The sequence below is a fragment of the Heteronotia binoei genome, chromosome 12, assembly GCF_032191835.1.
Source record: "Heteronotia binoei isolate CCM8104 ecotype False Entrance Well chromosome 12, APGP_CSIRO_Hbin_v1, whole genome shotgun sequence".
Classification (NCBI taxonomy): Eukaryota; Metazoa; Chordata; class Lepidosauria; order Squamata; family Gekkonidae; genus Heteronotia; species Heteronotia binoei.
The window spans coordinates 68,134,470-68,160,663 of NC_083234.1; positions in this window are offsets into that span (position 1 = coordinate 68,134,470).

Sequence of the window (26,194 nt, forward strand, 5' to 3'; positions counted from 1 at the left end):
TTTATTGTTTGCAGATCAGTTGTAATTCCAGGCGATATCCGGGCAGTTCAGCTGCAGGAACTGGTGAGATAGACAGCATTGGTGGCACCTTTCCTTCCTTCCTTCCTTCCTTCCTTCCTTCCTTCCTTCCTTCCTTCCTTCCTTCCTTCCTTCCTTCCTTCCTTCCTTCCTTCCTTCCTTCCTTCCTTCCTCTCTCAAACATCTGATGTTGTCAAGAGCTCTTGCCATTTTTGCATCTCTGTATACTGACCTGATTCTTTGCTCTGGGAATCTGGGGGAGGGTGCACAGTGCCTTCTTTGCTCTGTCTGTGTAACAAGTATAAGTATTCATTTCTACCCTGTGGAGAAGATTGGAGCTGGCTTCCCAAGGTCATCTTATCTCCCCTTTGAGCCAGCCTAAACTGCTTATTGTCTGGGAGGGGAGTGAAGTTGGTGTGAACCAATTTGTATTACTTTATGTTGGCTTTTGCAGTGTAAAATTGGTGGGCCTCATAACGGCCTTTGCGAGGGTATAAAAGTCTGGCCACCTCTCAGGTCTGACACAGATGTGTATTGCTACTGTCTCTACCAATAAAGCTAACCTTCTGATAACCCCGGAGGCCAACTTTAATTGAGGGTAGTCTCAGAGCTGACAGATGTTCAGGTCTTGCAGCTCTCAAACATCTGATGTTTATTCTATTGGCTCTTACGTTACGTGAGTTTGGCCACCCCTGTTATCAAGCAATGGAGTGAGCAAAAAACCTCCAAATCTTCCCAATCCCTAAATGATGTCATTTTCAATAAATATAACAATTGTGTTTTGTATAATGTTGTTTTACAGTATTAAGCAATCACAGGAGAACAGCTGTCTCTCTGTCCACCTAACTACCTGCCCGCCATCCTATGGATTTTTGATGAGAACAGCTAAGCACCCCAAAGAGCAGGAAACCGGCACCAAACATTAGGCTACTTTAAAAAAAAAAAAGTGTTCAAACTTTCAGAACCGTGTGCGGTGTGACAATCCTGTCATTTCTTACACCCCCGCCCCCTGCCTGCACACCCAACTGAACCATAAAATCTAAAACAGATGAAGAATTGTCCAATTCCCTGCCAAATTCAGCTCAGGTGGACTGAAAAAAAAGAAGAAGTCAAGCTGAGATGAAAAACAAGTGGGGGAAACAGAGGTGGCCATCAAGGCTTGCACAAATCGATTACTCGCTTTGAGGGAGCACGAGAATATCCCCCACCCCGCGCCCGCTCCATGCTCCACTGGCTGTTTCCACATGGCTGCGACGCTGTTTGGTGCCAGCTTATGTTGGCTGACCTCCCCGTGGAACACCTGTGATATTTTGATAACTTCCCCGATTGCCAGCCCTGCACATTAAATATACAACTTTACAGAGGCGGGGGGCAAAGTTTAACTTGCTCTAATCAACTATAAAATGAACCTCGAGCTCACACTCACGCCATAAAGACTGGGGTCTTTTTTATGCTGATCATTAACTGCTGCGGCGTTATTTCTTCCTAGAGATTTGTTATTAATGAGCACTGAAATTACTGATTTCAATTAACTATGTTGCACTTATATTGAAATACAGTCAGGTCCACTCTGGGGAAATATAAATAAGGAGATGAGATCAGACATCTTCCTTCTCCAAAAAAAAGAGAAGGAAATGGGACGATTAAGGAGCCTGCAGCGCCCCCTGTAGGCTATGTTTGGATGTTCTCTTGCTTTCTCTGCCACACGGTGGAATGGCTTCCCAAGTTCGCTCTGAGGAAATTTCGGGGGTCATTTGGAGATGGGGCCCTTGGAGGCAAGGAAGCTGTTGAAACTGTGAATGAAGCTGAAGGGACTGCGGTAAAATGAGTACAGTTTCCCAGATGGGTAGCTCAGGTGTAGAGCTTGTGACTTGTATGCAGAAGGTCCCAGGTTCAACCCATTCAATCTCTAGTTAAAAGATCTCAGATCTCAGTGAATGAGAAAAGTCTTGTTTTCCAAAAATCCTAGAGAGCTGCTGCCAGTCAGAGGAAACAAAATGGAGCTAGATGCCCCAATTGAACAACTTTTTTTAAGGAATGCACAGCTGGCTTGGCATCAGGGGATGGGGGCCTAATAGGCAAATGAGTTCCTGCTCGGCTTTTTCTAAGAAAAGGTCCCACCCAATTGTATATGGCATCTGCATAACTTCATATATCTAGCCAGAAATTTAAGAATATAAGGAGAGCACTGCTGGATCAGACCAGTGGTCCATCTAGTCCAGCCTTCTTTCTCATGCAGTGGCCAGCCAGTTACTCCGGAGAGCCAACAACAAGCCATTAGAAGCTGAGGCCTTCCCCTGATGTTGCCTCCTGGCACTGATATTCAAAGGTTTACTCCCTCTGAATGCGGAGGTTCCCTTTAGTCACCTTGGCTAGAGCCAGTGATAGACCTTTGTACATATGCAAGTGTCTTCAAGTTGCAGCCAACTTATGGTGACTTCAGCAAGGGGCTATCAAGGCAAATGAGAAGTTGTTTGCCACTGTCTTCCTTAGTTGTCTCCCATCCAAGTACTGGTCCTGCTTATCTTTCGAAATCAGGCTCTACCATGGCACCCTTCCTCCCTAGGTAGACCTATCCTCCATGAGTCTGTCTAATCCCATTTTAAAGCTGTTGACCTTCACTACATCCTTTGGCAGCAGACGTGGACAGGCTGTTACTTTTGAGTTCCTGCCTATGTGTTCCCAGACTACATGTCAGCATCGCTGTTTCCAGCATCCAAGTTCATAATTGTGTACTTTGCTGTAAAATCCTAAGCAGGGAACAGCCCTAGACTGTCTGGCACCCTAGGCAAGCCTAACTTCTGGCTCCTCCCTCCTGCACTGATAACATCACTGAGTCATATGGGGGGCACCCAATGCAGCGCCCCCAGAAGGCCAGTGCCCTAGGTAATCGCCTAGTTTGCCTCGTGGCAGGGCCAGCCCTGGTCCTAAGAAGAGTAACACCTTTCTGAGCCCATTAACTTCAATGAACTTAGACGAGCCCACACTATTATAATATTGAGTCTTGAACCTCATAGCGTTTAGCGATAGGATGAGTCGAACAGTAGCACTGTGTTCCTCTAGAGTTCTGTTTTAGCTCAGAATGTAAAGTGAGGTTCTGTGCATGCATCAACACCATTCAGAAAACCAGATATACAAAGCCATATACTCTGTAGGCACACGTACAAAAGTTCTTTAAATCTTTGGGTGTTTTCCCACAGAGCTTACCTCGGAGCGACGTCCCTCTTCACCGCGCAGCGTCTGCGCGGATTTCCCACCAACTGCTCCGCATAACCAGGAAGTGCCGGACCTTTTGCGTCACAGATGTAAACTGCTAAAAACCAGTTTACGTTAGCGACGCAAAAGCTGCGGCTCTTCCTGGTTATGCGGAGCAGTTGGTGGGAAATCCGCGCAGACGCTGCGCGGTGAAGAGGGACGTCGCTCCGAGGTAAGCTCTGTGGGAAAACACCCTTTGTCTCACTGGAACTCTCTTCATTGGTGTGAACCAATGTTCCCTCTAAGCTGCAGAGCCTTGTGAGCAAAAATTCTACTTTGTGAGCTACTGGCATTAAAGTTGTGAGCTATTGCATAAATTAATGTGCACTGGGGTCATCCTTCCTGAGCTAAGACAAAAATGTGTGAGCTGAAGGCTAAAAATCTGTGCGCTAACTCAGTTTAGAGGGAACACTAGTGTGAACTATATGACCAAACCACTCAGTTCATGATTTGGCAAATATTTCCTTTACATTTGGATCAATGTTCTCGATTGCTTCATGGAAAATGCTGTGTGGATTGCTGTCCTCTATCAAATTTTCAACCTTGTTCCCAGATGTATTTGTTGTGTGATGTGAGGCAGCTGCATGCTGTGAGGAAAAATTCTGATTTCTCAACACAAAAGCTGATAAAAATGTAACTGGTTCTGCTGAAGGATGTTCTCCTATCAGCTTGCAGATGGAATGTTGAACTGGATTGACTTTAGAGTAGTGTTCTTAGGCTGAAAAGCACTGCATAACCCAGTGATGAGCTATAGCACTGGGGAAAAAACTTCTAGACCTAAACCCTAGTGAGCTGGATTAAACTCCTAGAGGCACGAGGCACTCATTTTATATTTAAAAAGTGGAATTCATGGCATTAATGCTGGGGATCAGTTTGCCTTGGCCCCTTAGAGACAAAGAAGGTGCATGCTCTTATTGGGTTGTTGATGATGATATTGGATTTATGTCCCACCCTATACTCTGAATCACAGAGTCTCAGCAGCTGCCCTTTCAAGGACAACTCCTGTTAAAGCTATGGCTGACCCAAGGTCATTCCAGCGGGTACAAGTGGAGGAGTGGGGAATCAAACCCGGTTCTCCCACTGCACCAAACTGGCTCTCTCAAATGACTCCATCATGCAGGCTCTTCTGCTGGCTGCTGACCCACCCACCGTATCTTTAATATCAGAGGATTAGCCAGTCACTTTGGGCCAAGCAGGAATTATTTAAAGTCTCTTCTCTTTGACAATTGAGGGGGCTTTTCTCTGCTTGCCTTTTGATTCTGTGATAAGGGGGGTTTAAATAAGCCTGGTCTGTGGAATGTTTAGGGAAAGGTCCCCTGTGCAAGCACCAGTCGTTTCCGACTCTGGGTGACGTTGCTTTCACAACGTTTTCACGGCAGACTTTTTTACGGGGTGGTTTGCCATCGCCTTCCCCAGTCATCTCCACTTCCCTTCCAGCAAGCTGGGAATTCATTTGACCAACCTCAGAAGGATGGAAGGCTGAGTCAACCTCAAGCCGGCTACCTGAAAGCCCAGCTTCCGCCGGGGATCGAACTCAGGTCGTGAGCAGAGCTTAGGACTGCAGTACTGTGCAGCTTTAACACTCTGCGCCACAGGGCTCTTTAGGAGGTAACTATTTGGCAGGCTGACCTTGACAGGTAGGGAGGATTGGCAAGCACCCTGAGGCATTAGCAGTGATGGTGTGGCTGTCCATGTGGTGGGGAATGAGTGCCCTTGGTGCTGAGCAACATCTTTCTGAACCTGGTAGCGGTCATGAGCAGTACTCCCTCTAAGCCGTGGAGTCTTGTGGGCAAGAATTCCCCTTTGTGAGCTACTGGCATTAAAGTGGCGAGCTCCTGCATCAATTAGATTGCTCGGGGGCCATTTTTTTTCCTGAGCTAAGACAAAAAGGTGTGAGCCAGAGACTAAATGTGAGCTAGCTCACACTAACTCAGCTTAGAGGGAACACTGGTCACGAGGCACTTCAGGGGAAGGGGAGGGCACCGGCCACTTCTCTGCACGTTGTGTGCAGGGGATGATAAACGAGACCAGCAGAAGATGCCAGCCAAGTTTGGAGTCAAGGTGGGTCTTCCCAACAAACTCCACCATTGCCAGGCTGCCTAGCACAGCCCGCCCATTTAAATACGTCAGCATATTTATTGATATGATGTAGATCTGCATACATAATTTATTGAGTCAACTAGTTAAACCCGTTATTGTTGTCTTGTGTCTTCATTGTGGGGTGTCGAGGCGAATGAATCTACTTTTTTAGGTTCATTTAAAGTTCCAGGAACTAAAATGGATTCAACCCTACCAGCTTTTCTGCAGGTGGCAGAGGAAGCAGGAGCCCCTTTGGCCACTGAGAAGGCCCTGCCGATCTAAGCAGGATCTATGTGGGCAGTAGCCGTATGTGGGAGCTGGGCTACAATGAGGAGGGAAACAGAGGGCGTTTTCGCACTGACCTTACTCGGGAGCGACGTCCCTCCTCACCGCGCAGCGTCTGCGCGGATTTTGCACTAATTGCTCTGCAGAACCCGGAAGAACCGCAAAGTCCCGTGGCTTTTGCATTGCAAATGTAAACTGGCTTTTGGCTAGCTTACATTTGCGACGCAAAAGCCGCGGGACTTTGCAGCTCTTCCGGGTTCTGCGGAGCAATTAGTGCAAAATCCGCGCAGACGCTGCGCGGTGAAGAGGGACGTCACTCCCGAGTAAGGTCAGTGCGAAAACGCTCAGAGTGAGAGGATCCAACCCAATATGTTTTAAAGGAGACAGTGGGATGATGGAAGCTCATCCACAGGAAATGGGCAGCTGACAAATATCATGGCATGTGATGGTGCACACTTTGGATGGCTTGTTCTTCCTCCCCACAAGTACTAGCCATGGTGGAAAATAGTGATGTGGCCATGAAGCTGGTAGAGGTTGTTGGGTGGAGTGATTTTTGAACAAAAGAAGAGATCCTTGAGAGTAATGAGACTTCTTTTTTTGATACACCAAGTCCCTCTAGATCAGGGGTGGCCAAACTGCAGCTCAGGAGCCACATGTAGCTCTTTCACACACATTGTGTGCCTCTCAAAGCCCCCACCACCCCTTGGCTGACTTGGAGAAGGCATGTCTCTCTTTAAATCACTTCTCCAAGCCAAGCCAAGCCAACTGGCAGCTTTGAAAATGCATTTAAAATTATAGTTGCTTTCTTTCCACCTTTCCCTCTCCCATCTATCTTCCTTCCTTCCTTCCTTCCTTCCTTCCTTCCTTCCTTCCTTCCTTCCTTCCTTCCTTCCTTCCTTCCTTCCTTCCTGCTCTAGATTCATCCACATAGCCCGGCTCATGATGCCATCAGGAGAGGGATTGTAGTGTTCCAAAAGGTGTTCACAGAGAGAACCTCTCCACCTGATTTATGCAAGCAACACATATTTTTCAGGCACAGGCAAACACTCATCATAAACATAACCATCCAGTAAATTTGAGACATATTTGTGGAAACAAAAGAAGGGCAAAGATTCTCTGTACGCCTTTTCGGCCTTGGACCATGGATGGTTCCAGCTTCCTCTCGAGCCTGATTCCTCCTAATGGGAACCCAACGGCTAAGCATACTGCAGTCTTCCTACCCCTGGACAGCTGTCTCTGCCGCTTTAAGATATTGGTTTCTCCAATGCCAACCTCCGTGGCCTCTTTCGAATTCAGCTTGTGTCTCTGCAAAGGAACATGCAGAGATAAGAAGCTAAAAGCAGCTTTGACAAACCAAGCACATTAATAAGTCTGACATCTCTCTCTCTCCCGCCTTCCCTCCCTCATTCTTTCTGTGCAATTGGAAAAGTAGGCAATGTTATTTATCACAGATGCTTTTAGCAGGCTTACGGAGAAGACGTGGCAGGAGCCGGGAGTGAACAAACCTGCCTCTCTGATAAAGGAAGTGCCAAGATTTTCAGCCCGGAGAAAGCTTATTACCAAACATGTTGTCTGCCGCGTGCCTTCTCGTTTAGAGGAAGGAAATGCTTCAAATTGCTCTTGGGGGATTCTCTTCTTGCTCTCTCAGACATTCTGGACCAAGAAGTCTTGGGTGATGGGGTACGAACATCCCAAGCCAAGAAAAAAGTCTAATTGTATCACTAAAACAATCATGCATAAATTAACACATCATTATAGTTGGAAAAAGAGCCCCGTGGTGCAGAGTGGTAAAGCTGCAGTACTGCAATCCTAAACTCTGCTAACGACCTGAGTTCAATCCCAGCGGAAGCTGGGTTCAGGTAGCCAGCTCGAGGTTGACTCAGCCTTCCATCCTTCCGAGGTTGGTAAAATGAGTACCCAGCTTACTGGGGGGAAAGTGTAGATGACTGGGGAAGGTAATGGCAAACCACCTCGTAAAAAGTCTGACGTGAAAACGTTGTGAAAGCAATGTCACCCCAGAGTCGGAAACGACTGGTGCTTGCACAGGGGACTACCTTTTTATAGTTGGAAAATGCATTGGGAACAACATTTTTATCTAATACCATTTAGAGTAAAGCAAGAAAGATCTATGGGCAGGGGTGTCAAACTCATTTGTTATGAGGGCCAGATCTGACATAAATGAGATCTTGCTGGGCTGGACTATGTGTGTCATAAGATGTAATGCCAGGTAGTGGATATGTAAATGTTGTAAAGGACACAGACAAACACAATTAAAGTTTTTTTAAAACAAAAAACTTAAAATAAAATATGCTTAAAAGATTAGCATTCTTGCAATATTTTGTTTATTTAAGTTTCTGATATCTGACCCTCTTGCTCTGAATTATTGCATCAAAATCTGGAGACAATGTCTGTGCTGTAGCAATCCTGAGTATGATGTTCAGGTGTGCATCTGTAAGCTGTAAACCTACATTTGGTTTATTGACATTCATTACAGAAATCTCATGGTCAATGCTTTGAGCCTAGGACCCAGGGAAAAACATGAAATGGCTGTGCATTGCAAGCTTTTGTACATAAGTTGCTTCATGTGCTGGTCAGCCAACTGAGAGCATAGAGGCTCTGCTCTGTAGCTGCTGTGCGATTGAGCAAGTCTGGCAAAGCAAGGTGTAATGCAGAAGGAAGCAAAAGAGAGAGAGAAGGAAGCAGATGACAGTGAGTTGCTCATGACCTGATAGGAGCCCTCCGGGGGTGTGATCCAGCCCATAAGCCACACGTTTAGCACCCTTGATCTAGGGTAAAGGAAAAGACAGCCAGAGTGAGTTAGTGATTAGGAGCTGTAGGACCCTAATCTGGAGAACTGAGTTTGATTTCTCACTCTTCCTCCACATGCTGGGTGACTAGTCACAGTTTTCTCAGAACTCTCCCAGTCCCACCTACCTCACAAGGTGGCTTTTGTGGGGAGGGGAAGGAGATTGTAAGAGGCTTTGAGACTCCTTAAGGTAGAGAAAAGTAGGGTATTAAAAACTACTCTTCTTCTACAGTTAAATGGCTTAAAAATGAGATTGAAAAGAAGTTTTAATTGGCCAAGCAGCTCCTTGCTGTGAAAGGAATGGAGGGGTTAGCAATCCTGCCATTGCTTATCCTGTTTAGATACTAGCTGAATGGTGCTCCAACCTAAAGATGTTGCTGAATTTCTGCTTCTTTCATGTAGAAGATCTTAAATTCAATCTGTACCATTTCCTCTTTGAAGGATCTCTGGTATGGTACCTTGCATTAGGAATCACCCTACTGTGATGTCTCTGAGAACCACTGCTAGTCAAAGCAGACATTTAGAATTATAGAGTTGGAAGGTACCTCTAGGATCATCTAGTCCAACCCCTTGCACAATGCAGGAAATTCACAAATATCTCCCCCTAAATTCACAGGATCCACATTGCTGTCAGATGGCCATCCAGCCTCTTTGAAAAACTTCCAAGAAAGGATGCCCACCACCTCCCGAGGAAGCCTGCTTCACCGAGGAACCACTCTAATTGTCAGGAAGTTCTTCCTAATGTTGAGCCAGAAACTCTTCGGATTTAATTTCAATCAATTTTCTGGGTTAGGTGGACTAATGTTGTGACTCAGTAGCCTTGTACTAATGGCTGGGTCCCATGCTCTTTAACTTGTTCATAAATGATTTAGAGTTGGGAGTGAGCAGTGAAGTGGCCAAGTTTGCGGATGACACTAAATTGTTCAGGGTAGTGAGAACCAGAGAGGATTGTGAGGCATTCCAAAGGGATCTGTTGAGGCTGGGTGAGTGGGCGTCAACGTGGAAGATGCGGTTCAATGTGGCCAAGTGCAAAGTAATGCACATTGGGGCCAAGAATCCCAGCTACAAATACAAGTTGATGGGGTGTGAACTGGCAGAGACTGACCAAGAGAGAGATCTTGGGGTCATGGTAGATAACTCACTGAAAATGTCAAGACAGTGTGCGTTTGCAATAAAAAAGGCCAATGCCATGCTGCGAATTATTAGGAAAGGAATTGAAAACAAATCAGCCAGTATCATAATGCCCCTGTATAAATCGATGCTGCGGTCTCATTTGGAGTACTGTGTGCAGTTCTGGTCGCCGCACCTCAAAAAGGATATTATAGCATTGGAGAAAGTCCCGAAAAGGGCAACTAGAATGATTAAAGGGTTGGAACACTTTCCCTATGAAGAAAGGTTGAAACGCTTGCGACTCTTTAGCTTGGAGAAACGTTGACTGCGGGGTGACATGATAGAGGTTTACAAGATAATGCATGGTATGGAGAAAGTAGAGAAAGAAGTACTTTTCTCCCTTTCTCACAATACAAGAACTCGTGGGCATTCGATGAAATTGCTGAGCAGACAGGTTAAAACAGATTAAAGGAAGTCCTTCTTCACCCAAAGGGTGATTAACATGTGGAATTCACTGCCACAGGAGGTGGTGGCAGCCACAAGTATAGCCACCTTCAAGAGGGGTTTAGATAAAAATATGGAGCAGAAGTCCATCAGTGGCTATTAGCCACAGTGTGTGTGTATATATAAAATTTTTTGCCACTGTGTGACACAGAGTGTTGGACTGGATGGGCCGTTGGCCTGATCCAACATGGCTTCTCTTATGTTCTTATGACTCATCTGTGCATTCAGTCAATCAGGGAGAGGACAACCTTCCAGGGTCTCTGGTCACTTTGGGGGATCATGGAGACAGGTAAGTCATGTGATATGTTTTCATATGATGTTTGGGTTAGGCCTGAGGAGAACATTTATTAGGAAGGGCAGGTGGCACTCAGAAGCCCGGGATCTCAACTACTTCCCCATACAAGAGTAGGTACTCCCTAAGATATTATTTAGATCTCCATAGAGTCAGGTGGGTAGCCGTGTTGGTCTGAAGCAGCAGAACAAAGTCTGTGTCCAGTGGCACCTCTATAACCAACAACGTTTAAACCTGAGTATAAGCTTTCATGTGCCTTTCATGTGCCTTCTTCAGATGCACTGACATTTCTGCTAGGACAAGGAAAGATGGAGGTTCCCTTTAGCCTTTATTTGTTTGCTTCCAATATCTGTATGGCCAGCTTTTTCCTGAGAAACCAACAGCCCCGAGAAAGTAACAACAATATAAAAATGTAAAAAGAGAACAAAAAATAAAACTTGAAAGCACAACCCATTTCTAGCAGCCAGCAGCAACACTGCTAGGCTGCAGGGGCGTCTTTGCCTCCCTGGAAGGGAAGGGAGGACTTTTGTGGCCCATTTGGGCGTGCTTTTGAGTTAGTCTCCGGCTAAGAGATCGGCCCTCCTACCCGCCCTGTTTGTTATGTAGGCAAGTGCTGGTCACCTCATGTTTTTGGGGGGGCGGGTAGGAATTTTTTGCTTCCCAGCTGATTGGCATCTGCTGGGATGTTTTTTTGCCTACCCAATATAGCAGGTCAGTGGATTGTGAATTTGGCTATAGGGAGGTGCTGCTAAATAGGATGGTCACTTTAGTTGGGCAGGTTTTTACTGGGTTTATGGTACTGTGTGGCTAGGGGAGGACCAGAAAGCATCCCCCTTTTGGGGAATTAGGGGTCTGGCAGGATTAACCTTTGGGTTTGATGACCCGGGGTGGAAAATGCAGACCATCCTTTGAGGCTCAACTGGAGGGTGCCTTCCATTGAGATGTGCATCTGGTGGTCAGGCCCTCTGGGGCGAGCCTTCTTGCTGGACCAGCCTGGCAGGAGCTGGTGCCACACAGCTTGGCTGGAGGCTGGGTCTCTCGCCCGCTAACGGCAGGGGAGCAGTCTGTTGAGACCCCTGGCCCTGTCCAGGCTGCAGTGCTGATTTGCCCTTGCCGTTTATTCTTATATTTAATAAAGTGGCCCTTTAGTTATACCAATACCTTGTGTCTGACTCTTCATTCTGACTTGGGGGGCAAATATCGGATACATCACAGCATCAATTGAAAACACCTTATGCCTCCACCAGAGAGTATTCTTTTATTCCTCCTTGGCTTAGGCTGAGATTGCTCCAATAGCATGCTAGAATAATTCTAACTCAGGGCGCTTTTTTTGTAGCAGGAACTCATTTGCATATTAGGTCACACACCCCTGATGTAGCCAATCCTCCAAGAGCTTACAATAGGCCCTGTATAAGAGCCCTGTAAGCTCTTGGAGGGTTGCCTACATCAGGGGCCCAAATATGCAAAGGAGTTCCTGCTACAAAAAAAAGCCCTTCTACTTTATAGCCTTACCACTAAGACTGAAGGGTAGGGGCCCCCCCGAACTCATTTTGGAGGCCTTTCCAGAAGCAATCAGTGAAAAAGCCCACATCTGGGCTATTGCAGCATATGCTTTAGACAGAAATGAGACTGACAGTAGACCTTGCTGGAAAGAACAAAGGACCATGCAGGGAGAGATGGTCCTTCAAGTATGTGGGTACCAGGTCATGCAGGGCATTCAAGGTGACCTCTGACATCTTGACTTGGACTCAGAAATAAATAGGCAATCATGTCTAGATTCCTGCTACTTAATAGACCTTATGCCAGTTTGGTGTAGTGGTTAAGTGCACAAATTCTTATATGGGAGAACCAGGTTTGATTCCCCACTCCTCCACTTGCACCTGCTGGAATGGCCTTGGGTCAACCATAGCTTTCACAGAAGTTGTCCTTGAAAGGGCAGTTGCTGTAAAAATCTCTCTCAGCCCCACCTACCTTATAGGGTGTCTGTTGTGGGGAGGTGGGGGAAGGTAAAGGAGATTGTGACCTCTCTGAGACTGAGATTCAGAGTATAGGGTGGAATATAAATCCAATATCTTCTTCTTCTATATTCCATGAATTTGTCCCCTTTCAAAACCATCAAAGCCGGAGGCTATAATTTCAACTTAGAGGTCTCCAAAGACCCTTTCACTTTGTGTGCACTGGTTGCTTCTGGGATCCCTTGCCTTCCTCAGAGTTCTTCAAGCAATGGGATACAAGTAAAGCAAAAGGCACCAACATGAAAGAACTATGTAATTGCTCTCCAAGGTTTTCATTATGTGCAGAATGGTCATTACCTTCCACTCACAGGATTGCCTTATAGATGCTACCATATTTAGCTCTTCTAGTCCCTAGATTACACCGGAAATGAATTCCAGACACTGAAAATCTTAATGGTTAGCCAGCTTCATATGCTAGCAGGCAACCCCAATCCTGGTGGTTCATACAGAGCCCCGTGGCGCAGAGTGGTAAAGCTGCAATACTGCAGTTTGAACTCTCTGCTCACAACCTGAGTTCGATCCTGGTGGAAGATGGATTCAGGTAGCCGGTTCCAGGTTGACTCAGCCTTCCATCCTTCCGAGGTCGGTAAAATGAGTACCCAGCTTGCTGGGGGGGGGGGGGAGTGTAGATGACTGGGGAAGGCAATGGCAAACCACCCCGTAAAAAGTCTGCTGTGAAAACGTGAAAGCAACGTCACCCCAGAGTTGGAAACAAGTGGTGCTTGCACAGGGGACTACCTTTACCTTTTTAACCCCAATCCAGGGCTGTTCCAGGCTGTTTCAGGCTTTAAAACTCCAAACCAATACAAAGTGGTGGCTATGGAAACATCTGAAGCACTGAAGAGATGTTTCTCCTATGTATACATATTATGACTTTGCAGTCATTTTCTGGGAAAAAAATGAAAACTTTGTGGACAGCACCTCCTAAGGTGCATTACAAAGAAAGGTTCCAATCCATCCTCAGCCATGAACCTCTCTGGGTGATCTTGGCCAAACCCTGTTTCTCTCAGCCTTACCTGCTTGGGAGGTTGTGGGGAGGATAAGAGAGAGGAGAGAGAAACCATCTATGTCATCCTGAGCTCCTTAAAGCATTTTGAACATATGAAGCTGCCTTCTACTGAATCAGACCTTCTGTCTATCAAAGTCAGTATTGTCTACTCAGACTGGCAGCATCTCTCCAGGGTCTCAAGCTGAGGTTTTTCACACCTATTTGCCTGGACCCTTTTAGTTGGAGATGCCAGGGATTGAACTTGGGACCTTCTGCTTACCAAGCAGATGCTCTACCACTGAGCCACCGTCCCTCCTTAGAGAACAGAAGTGATGAAAATCTCCCGAAATATTGTTCAGAAATGGATCCCAATCAGACTGCCAAATGTCTGAGGACAGTGCTAGGGCTGAGCCAGGGGGGAGGGTACCTTATTTTGCAAATATATCCGGTGCTGGTAGAAAGTGAAGCCAAGTGGCAGCTGACTGATGGTGACCCTGTAGGGTTTTCAAGGTGAGACACAATGTAGCAACCCTAGGCTTCCCTGGTGGTTGTGAGGTCCTGCCAGTTATCGACTTCAAGGATCTATGCACATATGGGTATGGTTAGAATCTATGAAGAATTCAATACAAAGTTGACCTCCTGCTAGAAAGCCATTGCCAGGAATGACTCAATAGACAAAGTGCTTACAATTATAGACATCAAAAAACGAGGGCAAAATCTGTTTCCACTCCCTTGGTTCTCATGGTACGGGAAGGCACAAAGTCTCTTCTTTGGATGCACACCTTCAAGGTCAGATGGGCCCCTTGCTATAACTACAGGATAAGCAAGCTCGGTATAGTGGTTAAATGAGTGGACTCTTTATCTGGGAGAACCGGGTTTGCTGGCATGGCCTTGGTCAGCCTTAGCTCTCGCAGCTTCTTGAAAGGGCAGTTTCTGGGAGAGCTCTCTCAGCCCCACCCACCTCACAGGGTGTCTGTTGTGGGGGAAAGAAGATCAAGGAGATTGTGAGCCACTCTGAGACTCTGATCCAGAGAGAAGGGCGGGGAATAAATCGACAGCGGTCTTCTTCTTCTCACTGTAGCAATGATAATTATAGCAAGGTTTCTGTCCACCATTCCCTCCCTCCTGCACACACTTGACACATCAGCAAGGTTACATGCAAGCATGCAGAGAAGCAAGAAGAAGAAGAAGATAGAAGATATTGGATTTATATCCCGCCCTCCACTCCGAAGAGTCTCAGAGCGGCTCACAATCTCCTTTATCTTCCTCCCCCACAACAGACACCCTGTGAGGTAGATGAAGATATTGGATTTATATCCCACCCTCCACTCCGAAGAGTCTCAGAGCAGCTCACAATCTCCTTTACCTTCCCCCCCTCCCACAACAGACACCCTGTGAGGTAGATGAAGATATTGGATTTATATCCCGCCCTTCACTCCAAAGAGTATCAGAGTGGCTCACAATCTCCTTTACCTTCCCCCACACACACACACAACAGACACCCTGTGAGGTAGATGAAGATATTGGATTTATATCCCGCCCTCCACTCCAAAGAGTCTCAGAGCGGCTCACAATCTCCTTTACTTCCTCCCCCACAACAGACACCCTGTGAGGTGGGTGGGGCTGGAGAGGGCTCTCACAGCAGCTGCCCTTTCAAGGACAACCTCTGCCAGAGCTCTGGCTGACCCAAGGCCATGCCAGCAGGTGCAAGTGGAGGAGTGGGGAATCGAACCCGGTTCTCCCAGATAAGAGTCTGCACACTTAACCACTACACCAAACAAGACTTAACAGAGTGCATATGGAAAGGAGAAAACATGGGAGGTTCAGCCTGACAGTCGTCTCCCATCAAAATTCTAACCAGGGCCAACCCTACTTAGCTTCCAAGATCTGATGAGATTGAACCATCCTGGGTCATCGGTATAAGAAATGGCTGCCCTTTAGTGATTTTCCAACTGTTATGTCAAACAACCAATAAAAAAGGTGTAGAAATAAGGTTGTGGGTTTTTTTTAGCAGGAACTCACAGGAATGCAGTTCCAGGTAGCTTGGCATAAGGGAGAGTGGCCTAATACACAAATGAGTTCCTGCTGGGTTTTTCTACAAAAAAGCTCTGTGTGAAATGACGGTGATGTCAGGGGGTGTGACCTAATACACAAATGAGTTCCTGCTGGGCTTCTTTTCAACAGAAAAAGCCCTGTGCAGAAATGTATTTGGGGCACAACTGGCCTCTGCAAAATCACTGTGTTAATGCCAAATACGTTGATGAATTTGTTGTTGTCCTAATTTTTTTATATCCCGGAGATTTTTTTTTTTTTAACCCAAACATATCCCTGCCTGTGTGCTACTAATGTGGTCACAGCTGACCATCCTTGCGGAAAATTGCTAGTGCCGCTTCGAGGAAAAGACGTGGCCAGTTCTTTTCTATGCTGGAATATGGCTTTCATCCTGTCTGTATTATAGCCTGCTAGCTGAAGAGTGCAGGCTCCTTGTTAATTACTTTCTGACCTCCCACAGGTAATTGCATAACAATTTGCAGGGAATTGCTCCTAGAACTCGGAGACTCCTGCCAACAATTTTTCTTCGGCTGAACAGTAATTTGAATTTCTAAACTAATCATTAGTGCTCTATCTTATCCAAGTTCTGAAAAGAAGCTGATCACCCAATTGTCTGGACAAGGTTTGTGTTTGTTTTCCCTCTAATACCTTCGCTAATAGTGTCAACCTCATTTTTGAAGTGTTTCTAAGAAGTTTTCTTGGCATAAACCAAGGGGCTGCGAATGGGAGGGGAAACAACAGAGAACAGGAAAGAGGGAGGCCATAAAACTGTTGGGATCTGATTGCACGTCATGCTGTATCGAGATGCTTTTGGGGGGGTGGCTTTCTACTAACATAAAAGAGCCCCATGGTGCAGAGTGTTAAAGCTTCAGTACTGCAGTCCTAAGCTCTGCTCACGTCCTGAGTTTTATCCCTGGCAGAAGCTGGGTTTTCAGGTAGCTGGCTCGAGGTTGACTCAGCCTTCCATCCTTCTGAGGTTGGTCAAATGAGTACCCAGCTTGCTGGGAGAAAAGTGCAGATGACTGAGGAAGGCAATGGCAAACCACCCCGTAAAAAGTCTGCCATGAAAACGTTGTGAAAGCAACGTCACCCCAGAGTTGGAAATGACTGGTGCTTGCACAGGGGACCTTTCCTTTTCCTTCTACTAACATGTAGGAAGGCAAGAGCACATGGGGGAGAAAAGACTCTCAATGCAGTCAGGTGTTTGGGCACAAAATATTGCTTTGGGCAGGGGAGGGGGTATTATGCCGGGGACAAAAAGCGGGGGGAGAATTGTGAAACATTGTAGCCTCCAAGTTTTGCTCTGCTCTCAAATGCTCCATTTGCAAGGCCGATTAGCAGTCTCGGTTGAGGATGGCCCTCTATTCCACACAAATAGGCAATGTGGATTTGTTGGCACACATTGCAGCAACCAGGGCTCAATTTGTAGCAGGAGCTCCTTTGCATATTAGGCTATAACTCCCCCCCCCCACCCCGATGTAGCCAATCCTTCAAAAGCTTACAGGTCTCATATTACAGGGTTTACTGTAAGCTCTTAGAAGACTGGCTACATCAGGGGTTTGTGGCCTAATATTCAAAGGAGCTCCTGCTACAAAATGAGCCCTGGAGGCAACCAGCATTTTAATATGTTGTTCAGGGATGTTGTAGCATCCAGACAAGAACAAAAGAACGTGAAAAACACTGCAGACTTGGCCAATCTGAAAAAACAGCAGCGGTTGAACACAGCCTAACTCAAACAGGACACAGTGTCTTATTCCAAGACACTGTAATGCTGGACAACACATCCAATTACCATGTCAAATTGCACAGAGAAGCCATTGAAATCTACAAACATAAACACAATTTCAACAGGAAAGAAGAGAGTTTAAAAATGAATAGGGCATGGCTTCCAGTCCTGAAAAACACAAAATGCTCTACAGCTCACAACAGCACTACAGATAAGATTAGAATTCCAACAGCCATTCCAGATGCAAAGAACCTCCTCAGGAAAGCTCCATATACAAAAGAACCTGCTCAGGAAAGCTCCCTATTAACATGTCACAGCCTGAGAAATTCCTACAAGATAATGGGCAATTTCCCACACAGCTTACCGAGGAGCGAAGTCCCTCCTCACTGCGCAGCGTCTGCTTGGATTTCCCACCAACTGCTCCGTGGATTCAGGAAGTGCCGGACCTTTTGCGTCTCAAATGGAAATCGCTAAAACCGTAGTTTACGTTAGCAACGCAAAAAGGTCCGGCACTTCCTGAATCCACGGAGCAGTTGGTGGGAAATCCGAGCAGATGCTGCGCGGTGAGGAGGGACTTTGCTCCTCGGTAAGCTGTGTGGGAAATCGCCCAATGACTCAGCCCTACCTCGCCTTCTTGAATAGATATAAATTTGTACTATTTTCTTTTCTCTCACTTTGACACAGAGAGATCTCTATCTTTCTGTGTTATACCTTTGAGGATGCCGGTCACAGCTGCTGGCAAAACGTCAGGTACTACTATGACAAGTCCACGGCCATATAGCCCAGAAAATCTACAACTAACCAACATTTTATTGAATGTCAGGACGCCCCAGGGTAGTTGTAGCTGCAGGACGCCCCAGGGTAGTTGTATCATCCCATTTACCCAGCTGCCTCCAGTCCCTTTTTTCAGAGGCACTTTCATAGTCACCTCTCCCGGTCTCAAGGATGTGTGTGGTTCCTGCCTTCCACAACCGACCTCCTCTCCATAGCCGTCCTTAACCCCACAGCCTTGTACCTGGGTTTTTGGGGTGGATTCCTCAATCATGCTACATTTGTTGGCTTCTCCACCCAAGAGGCATGTCATCCTCCAGCCTTGCAGCCCCAGCCCCTAACAGCCAGCCTCTGCCCCCCTCCCAATCTTCTTTTCACCAGACTAAACATTCCCAAGTCCTCAGGTTTTCCTCCTAGGGCATGTTCTCCAAACCCCTGATCATCCTTGTCCATCTGTTCATCCCTAAGGAGGAGCACCTTTTCTCCCATCCCTGTTACCTCACACCTACTCACCATCTTTTCAGCACATTAAGTATTGTGCTATGTTACCATCCAGAGAATTATTAGCTTAGCCCCATTGTCCATTGTCAGAGAGATGGTGCCCGTTCAAATTTACAGTGTCATCAATCCCTTTAAAAATCATTCAGTCCTTTATCATTTTATTCATTCTTCTGTTGGTCCTTATTTAAAATTTCCTAAATAAGTCTGGCTTGTGACACCTTTCGTTTCACGAGACGGATGGCACAGGAGAGCTTGAAACTCCTCCGTGGTTCACTTGATGTGATTTTCTTGAAACAAAATGATGATATCTCAGGAGAAGCCTTCTGTGAAGAAAGATGTGGATAGTGCCAGCTGGGTAGGAATTTTTGAACCCCCCCCCCTTTTAAAAATGTGGGTCATTCATAATGCAAAAGAGAAGTCTCATCTGCCCAGGATCTGTCAGCATGCGTTCTGGTATACCATCTCATTTTCAGGGCACATGAGGATCTCGATAGCCACAGTAACTCTGGGAGCTGTAGAATATTCAGTGTTTGCTTAAAACGACCCAGGTACGCCACAACTCAGACCTGGCAAATCATCATCCCTCACTCTGTCCCTTAATCCCTTATTTATGTTATGAAATGTATGGGATGTATTAAACCTGACAACATTGCCAATAAGGAATAGTCGGACAACTCTAGTGAATTTTTGCCCTTGAAAATGCTGCGGGGGGGGGGGGTGAAGGGAGCTTGGGGCAGTGAGTTTCACAGCTTCCTCTTTGGGAGCCCTTTTCTGCGTTAATTGCTTTGCCAACATCTTTGTCTTCAGAACAAAATAGAAGTCAAGTTGCACTTTAAGACCAAACTTAGTTTTATTCAGAACGTAAACTTTCATGTGCTCTAAAGCACACTTCATCAGGCGAGGAATCCGGTACAGTGAGCAGAGCCACACATAGCTGGCAGGCAGGGGCTCAGAATGCAAAATGGTACAAATTTAAGAGCCACTGCCTACCAGCTATGTGTGGCTCTGCTCACTTTACCGGATTCCTCGTCTGATGAAGTGTGCTTTAGAGCACATGAAAGCTTACATTCTGAATAAAACTAAGTTGGTCTTAAAGGTGCGCCTTGACACCTATTTTGTTCTACTACTTCAGATCAACACAGCTGCCCATTTGGATCTATCTTTGTCTTCAGGATTGGACAGCTCCATGAGCTGTTTTTACTGATTCTACGTGGAGATCGATTCAGGTAAAATGAGAGCCAGTTTGGCGTAGTGGTTAAGTGTGCGGACTCTTATCTGGGAGAACTGGGTTTGATTCCCCACTTCTCTACTTGCAGCTGCTGGAATGGCCTTGGGTCAGCCATAGCTCTGGCAGAGGTTGTCCTTGAAAGGGCAGCTGCTGCGAGAGTCCTCTTAGCCCCACCTACCTCACAGGGTGACTGTTGTGGAGGAGGAAGGTAAAGGAGATTGTCAGCCGCTCTGAGACTCTGAAATCTGGAGTGGAAGGCAGGATATAAATCCAATATCTTCTTCTTCTTCTAAATAGCCCTGTTGGACTGAAACAATAGAACAAAACTTGAGTCCAGTGGCACCTTTAAGACCAACGAAGTTTAATTCTGGGAGTAAGTTTTGTTCTGATTCTACACGGTTCACTATGCAGATATTTTTTTTTTCAATCCCACTGTCCTGAATGTACCTAAATCACAGTGGATGATTCCCCCTCTCCTTTAAACTGCACATCACAAGGTGAAGGGAAGTCAGAAAGGAACGACAAAGGGCTGACTAGCATAAAAGAAATGAATGCAATCTCTCCTCCTGATACTGCAAAAAAAAATTTCAAAAAGGGAAGTTTTCAAACAGCCCCGTTTCCAGTCAACCAAGATTTAATCCACACAGCAATTTACTATGTCTGCATGTTTCTAACCACCCCTGTCCTTTTCTTCCTTCTAAACACAATGACTTTTATTCTTGGCATTTAATAAGGTGAACTTAATAACAACACTTCCCATGTAAATGAATTCCCTGCCAGACCTGCATACAATAGGGGAGGAGTGATAGGGAAAGTCATTTATTCCAAGAACCATTGGTTCTGACAAGAAGTTCCAGCATTTCATAAAAGGGGGATAAATTCACATGCACAAGAAGTGTGGCGAGATTGATCGGTCCTGAGCAGAGTTCCTCCCTTTTAAACACATTGACTTCCGTGGACTTGTAAGGGTGTAACTCTGTTTAGGATAGCCCAGTGGCCATGCTGTGGCCCTGCCAGTCCCAGTGCATGACTGAGCTGGGCCTCTCTCAGTCAGCAGGCGTGGTAGGGGAGGGGGCAGGTATCTCTTCAGGTCTGTCCCATCAAGTTTGGATCTTGAGTGCCTTCAAGTTTGGAGCTTTTGCTTCCAGTCTCAGTTTGAGAAGATTTCCTTCCATTGTGTGGTCCATGCACGTGTGAAAACAAGCGCACACAGAGTCAGCCGTAGACTGTCTGGCACCCTAGGCAAGGCCAACTTCTGGTGCCCCCACTGCACTGACAATGTCACCAAGTCACATGGGGGTGCCCGATTCGTCACCCCCAGAAGGCCAGCGCCCTAGGCAATCACCTAGTTTGCCTAGTGGCAGGGCCAGCCCTGAGCGCACATGACATGCAAAATGCATCTCACATAAGGAGGAGTGGGTTGCCCCCGCTCTTCTCCTTATTTGCTGCAAGATTTCTCTCCGTACTACATCCCCCTTCTGTTTAATTCTGGTTTAATCTCTGAGGCTCCATCGAAACATGACAAGGCCTTTGTGTTTTGCTGGGAAATGACATGAGGGCTTTGTATCACATGTGCAATGGTAGTCTTGTACCTTCCAGATGCAGACCGGCTCTTTTCTAGTTGTGAGCACAGCATTCAAGGAGAAGGGGCCAAAGACCCTTGATCTCTGTCCCCGTACTGTTTTCACATGCTTAGACCATCCCACCGGGCCAACTTTTTGCTGAAATGCTGGGAATCCTTCAAATAAAAGCACTTGTGTGCATCTGGGAGGCACAAAGCTCCCATTGCACATGTGATACAAAGTCCTTGTGCCGTCCCCCCAACAAACCAGCAGACTTGATAATCTGCAAATGGACCCTGAAACTGTCAAAAATTAATTCCAGAACTGGGTCACCCCCCCACACACACACTTTCTGTAGTTTTCTGTTCTGGCAGTTTAATTGCATCCTTTCTTCCTCTGTGATACCAATGCACATGTATACATTGATTAAACATTGGCAGGGAAAGTCCACCTTCTCAAGGTGATCGAGTCCGTGAATGCCTTCTTCAGTTCAGTTGATGCAAGACATGGCAAGCAAAGCAAACAAGAAGAAGAAGAAGAAGACATTGGATTTATATCCCGTCCTCAACTCCAAATCTCAGAATCTGAGAGCAGCTCACAATCTCCTTTACCTTCCTCCCCCACAACACACACCCTGTGAGGTGGGTAGGGCTGAGAGGACTCTCACAGTAACTGCCCTTTCAAGGACAACCTCTGCCAGAGCTATGGCTGACCCAAGGCCATTCCAGCAGCTGTAAGTGGAGGAGTGGGGAATCAAACCCGGTTCTCCCAGATAAGAGTCCACACACTTAACCACTACACCAAACTGGCTCACCCTAGGCAATGCTAACTTCTGGCAATCCCCCTGCACTGATAATGTCACCCAGTCACAAGGGGGGGCACCCAATTCGTCACCCCCAAAAGACCAGCACCCTAGGATGAGACAAGGGAAACTGGCAGATCCCTACCAATGATGGACTATATCAGCAACTTCTAAATATCAAAGTAATAAAGGACTGCGGCAAATAGAACTGTCTGATACATCAAGCGAACATACCAGGATAGCTTCAAGTGATCTTCAGGAGGTCCAGGTCCTTATGGGTAGCTCTTCTGTACATATCAGCAGGTAGTAGCTCAGGGGATGAAACACACCAAAGTCAGTCAAAGGGTCAAGTTTCCAAAGGAGCAGAGATAGATGAGAACTTTAAAGGCCAGAGTGGGACCAACAGTCAGGAATCCACAAGACATCCTACGGCAAAGAGAAGGCACAAGCAGAGCCAACCCTAGACTGTCTGGCACCCTAGGCAAGGCTAACTTCTGGTGCCACCACCCCCTGCACTGATGACATCACTGAGTCACATAAAGGGTGCCCAATTTGGTAACCTCAGAAGGCCAGCACCCTAGGCAATTGCCTATTTCCCTAGTGGCAGGGTTGACCCTGGGCACAAGATCCAAAAAGGCAAGAGTGAGGAACCAGGGCCAGTAGATCTAGCATGGCTGTAATGTCATGGACAACTGCTGAGACCAAAAGGCTTGAGACAGCATCATCACAGCTCCAGACTCAGCTTTACTGGCGCATTCAGTCACTGGCTTCCAATAGCTCTCACAGCTTCCATGAAGCCCAAAGGCAGTCCAGGAGGCCAAAATAGACCTGGAGAGCTACCTCCCCTCTACCACCACTACGCCTCTGAAGAAGGCCCAGCTCAGCCATGCACTGAGACTGCATTGGCCACAGCATGGGCTCTGGGCTGACTGGGCAGGCAGCTGTGCAACTCTCCCAGGTGCTAGCTTGTTCTCTGTCAGGTTTGTCTTCTCTCCCCTTGGCCCACAAGGTCCAGGTGTGGGGGTTAAGAGTGGTGGTGTCCCTGGCCATTGACCTCTCGAGACTTTTGCCAATGGCCATAATGGCCAATCTGTCCCTGCTGCTTTTTCCTGATGGTCTGTTGGCCAAGGGTCTCTGGGACTACTCACCCCCAGACTCTGAGTGCAAGTCCTTAGAGCACCTGACAGTAAGAAACAATGGATCAGGGGGAAACAAAGGGGCAATTGGTGTTCCTTTCGTAGAAATTCTGGAGTCCTTTAAATATAGTGCTGAGATACAAAGTCTCCATCACACCTAGAAGGAAGATACAGGTGCATCAGAAGCAGAGGAGCACATAAGGTGGGCTGGGAGATACCTTTTTTTCCCATTTAAAGCCAATTTCCCTTTGCAGTGAAAAATGCTTTGCTTTCTTGTAATGCAAATGATCTTATTTTCAGGTTGCTGACATTTAAAATTGTTGAACATGCTCAGCAGACAACATGAAGGCAGGACAGAATTGAACGATGAGCCTGCATTTTTGATTGAAAACACTTAAAACTACATTTTATTTTATTTCATTTAGGGGGGGAGGAAAATATTGGCTTGTTATCTCTTCTTTGATTGCGTCTCTTACCCATTCCAAAGCAGTGGGACTTCCTGCAATAGTAGGATTAATGGACATTGAAAGTCCTTCTGTGTTTCTGTCTGAAAATGCTTCCCATTTACATCACATTGATTTTCTTTTTCTCTCCCCACGCCCCCCATCTGATACATTTGTGGAATCTGAGATATTGACTGCAAATAAGGGGGATAAAGAGAGAGGCTGTGAGAAAGTGATACATTTTGCTTCATGGCAGACTTCACAATGCCAATAACCTCAGAGCTAGACAATCTCACCATTCTTCTAAGGTGGCCATTTTGTTAGCAAAGATAGCTTAGATTTAGAGATGAGAGAATGCTCCCCACTTCCTTGCTTTGAATATTCATTTCTATCCACCCACAAATCTCCAATCCCAGACAACGCCATATGGATGAAAGTAGGGAGGGGATTTCACCGATTCCCCTGTGAACCCATGAAGATGACTTCTAGTGAGTCAGACCATTAAGTCTATCATGATTGGTGCAGTCTACTGTAACTGGCAGCAGTTCTATCTTTCACACTATGTGATTAAGAACATAAGAGAAGCCATGTTGGATCAAGCTAATGGCTCATCCAGTCCAACACTCTGTCACACAGTGGCCAAAAAAACAAACAGGTGCCATCAGGAGTTCCATCATTGAAGCCAGGGCACTAGAAGCCTTCACACTGTCGCCTCCCATGCACCAAAAATACAGAGCATCACTGTCCCAGACAGAGAGTTCCATCAATTCCCTGTGGGTAATAGCCACTGATGGACCTCTCTCCGTATGTTGATCCAATCCCCTCTTGAAGCTGTTGCAGCTGCCACCACCTCCTGTAGCAGTGAATTCAATGTGTTAATCACCCTTTGGATGAAGAAGTACTTCCTTTTATTCATTCTAACCCAACTGCTCAGCAATTTCATTGAGTGCCCATGAATTCTTTTAACTGGAGATGCGGGAGACTGGACCTGTGACCTTCTGCATCCAAAGCTGTTGCTCTGCTACTGAGCCATGACCCTTCCTGTGGTTGATACTTTGTGCATATCCTTCCCTTCCAAAATGCTCTTGTGTCAAACATGGGACTGTTTGCGTTGCCGGACTCCATGATGCTCTACCAGTTGCAAATGGATGGGCCATCCAGAGTGAAAGGCAGAATTACCCCCAAACTCTAGTTCAAGTCAGTTCAACATAATCACTGTAGCCAGCTGACATGAACATGGTCTACCGCACCTCTAGAATAGTCCTGGGAACCCCACCTGATCTGAGGTGAGAGAATGAATTCCCCACCCCGCAGTTTCCCACTGGAAATAAGCCAGTGACATAACTGGGCTCTAACATTCAAATGATCTATTAAAAAGGGCACCTAGACATTAGTTCTTGAGACAGTCTCTGCTCATGCTTGTGGAACAAGGAGGAAGACTACCCCTTGGTGTCCAAACCACCAGCCACAAGGGCTTTTAGATTCTTCAGAGACCAATTCCCCATTTAGCACTTGCCTCTCTTCTGTGCGGGGCTCCTTGCAGTAGCTTTCCCCCCCGGAGTCTGCATTGGCATCTCTGGAGAGGGGCTGTGTGAACTCGAGAGCCGAGAACGAGACCGGGACAAAAGCTGATGCGGAATTGGTCAGAATGTGTTGAACTCCTCTGAAGTGTTGCTTCATTTATCTTTCTATGCCTTGGTATTTTGCCTGAGTCAAAGGGCTTCCCGGTTAGGACTAAACTTATTCCAAATTCCACTCATGCTTTCTCTTCCTAGCCTGTAAATAAACTGTTTTTCTTTTATCTGGAATATGCCCTTGCTACATTTCATTGAGTCTCAGCTGTGCCTCTCAGAAACCACTCAGTATTGCAACCTCAAGGAAGAAAAGAAAGAGTTAACTTCCCTTCAGAGGTTTTCTTCCTTTCAGCCCCCCACCCATGCCTGTTGCCAAAGGCTGAGTTTATTCAGGTGAGCAGCAGCATTTAAATCGAAATAATCTGCGGATGGTGGCAGTCAGAATTTGTCTCTCCCTTTGTATGTTTTTATTAAAAATATTTTTATACTTGCCCAGGCATCCCAGGACTCCAGGTGGTTAACAAGAATGTAAAAAGATCCAGGTAGGCAGCCATGTTGGCCTAAAGCAGTAGAACACACTTTGAGTCCAGCGTCACCTTTAAGAGCGACAAAGTTTTATTCAGGGTGTGAGCTTGCACACAAAAGATCACGCCTTAAATAAAACTGTGTTGCTCTTAAAGGTGACGCTGGACTCAAAATTTGTTCTAACCGTGTAAAAATAGCGTAAAAACAATGCCAAAAAAGTTCAATAAAGCAAACATCAGGGTAACATATTAAAAAGCAGATGAAAAACACACCGATTTCCCACTAGCCTTATGCCAGTCTCATGCTCCTCTTCTCCACGGGGCTTCTGTTGGATTTCACACGATGTGCCCCAGGGTTGCAACTAGCTTCACCTTTTTCACGCAGCAAACAGAAACTGGTTTTCAGAGGATCTTGTTTGCTGCGCGAAAGAGGAGGAGCGAGTTGCTGCTTTGGGGCAGCTTGTGCAAAATCCGACAGAAGCCCCGCTGAGAAGAAGAGAGTGAGAGTGAGGTAAGGCTAGTG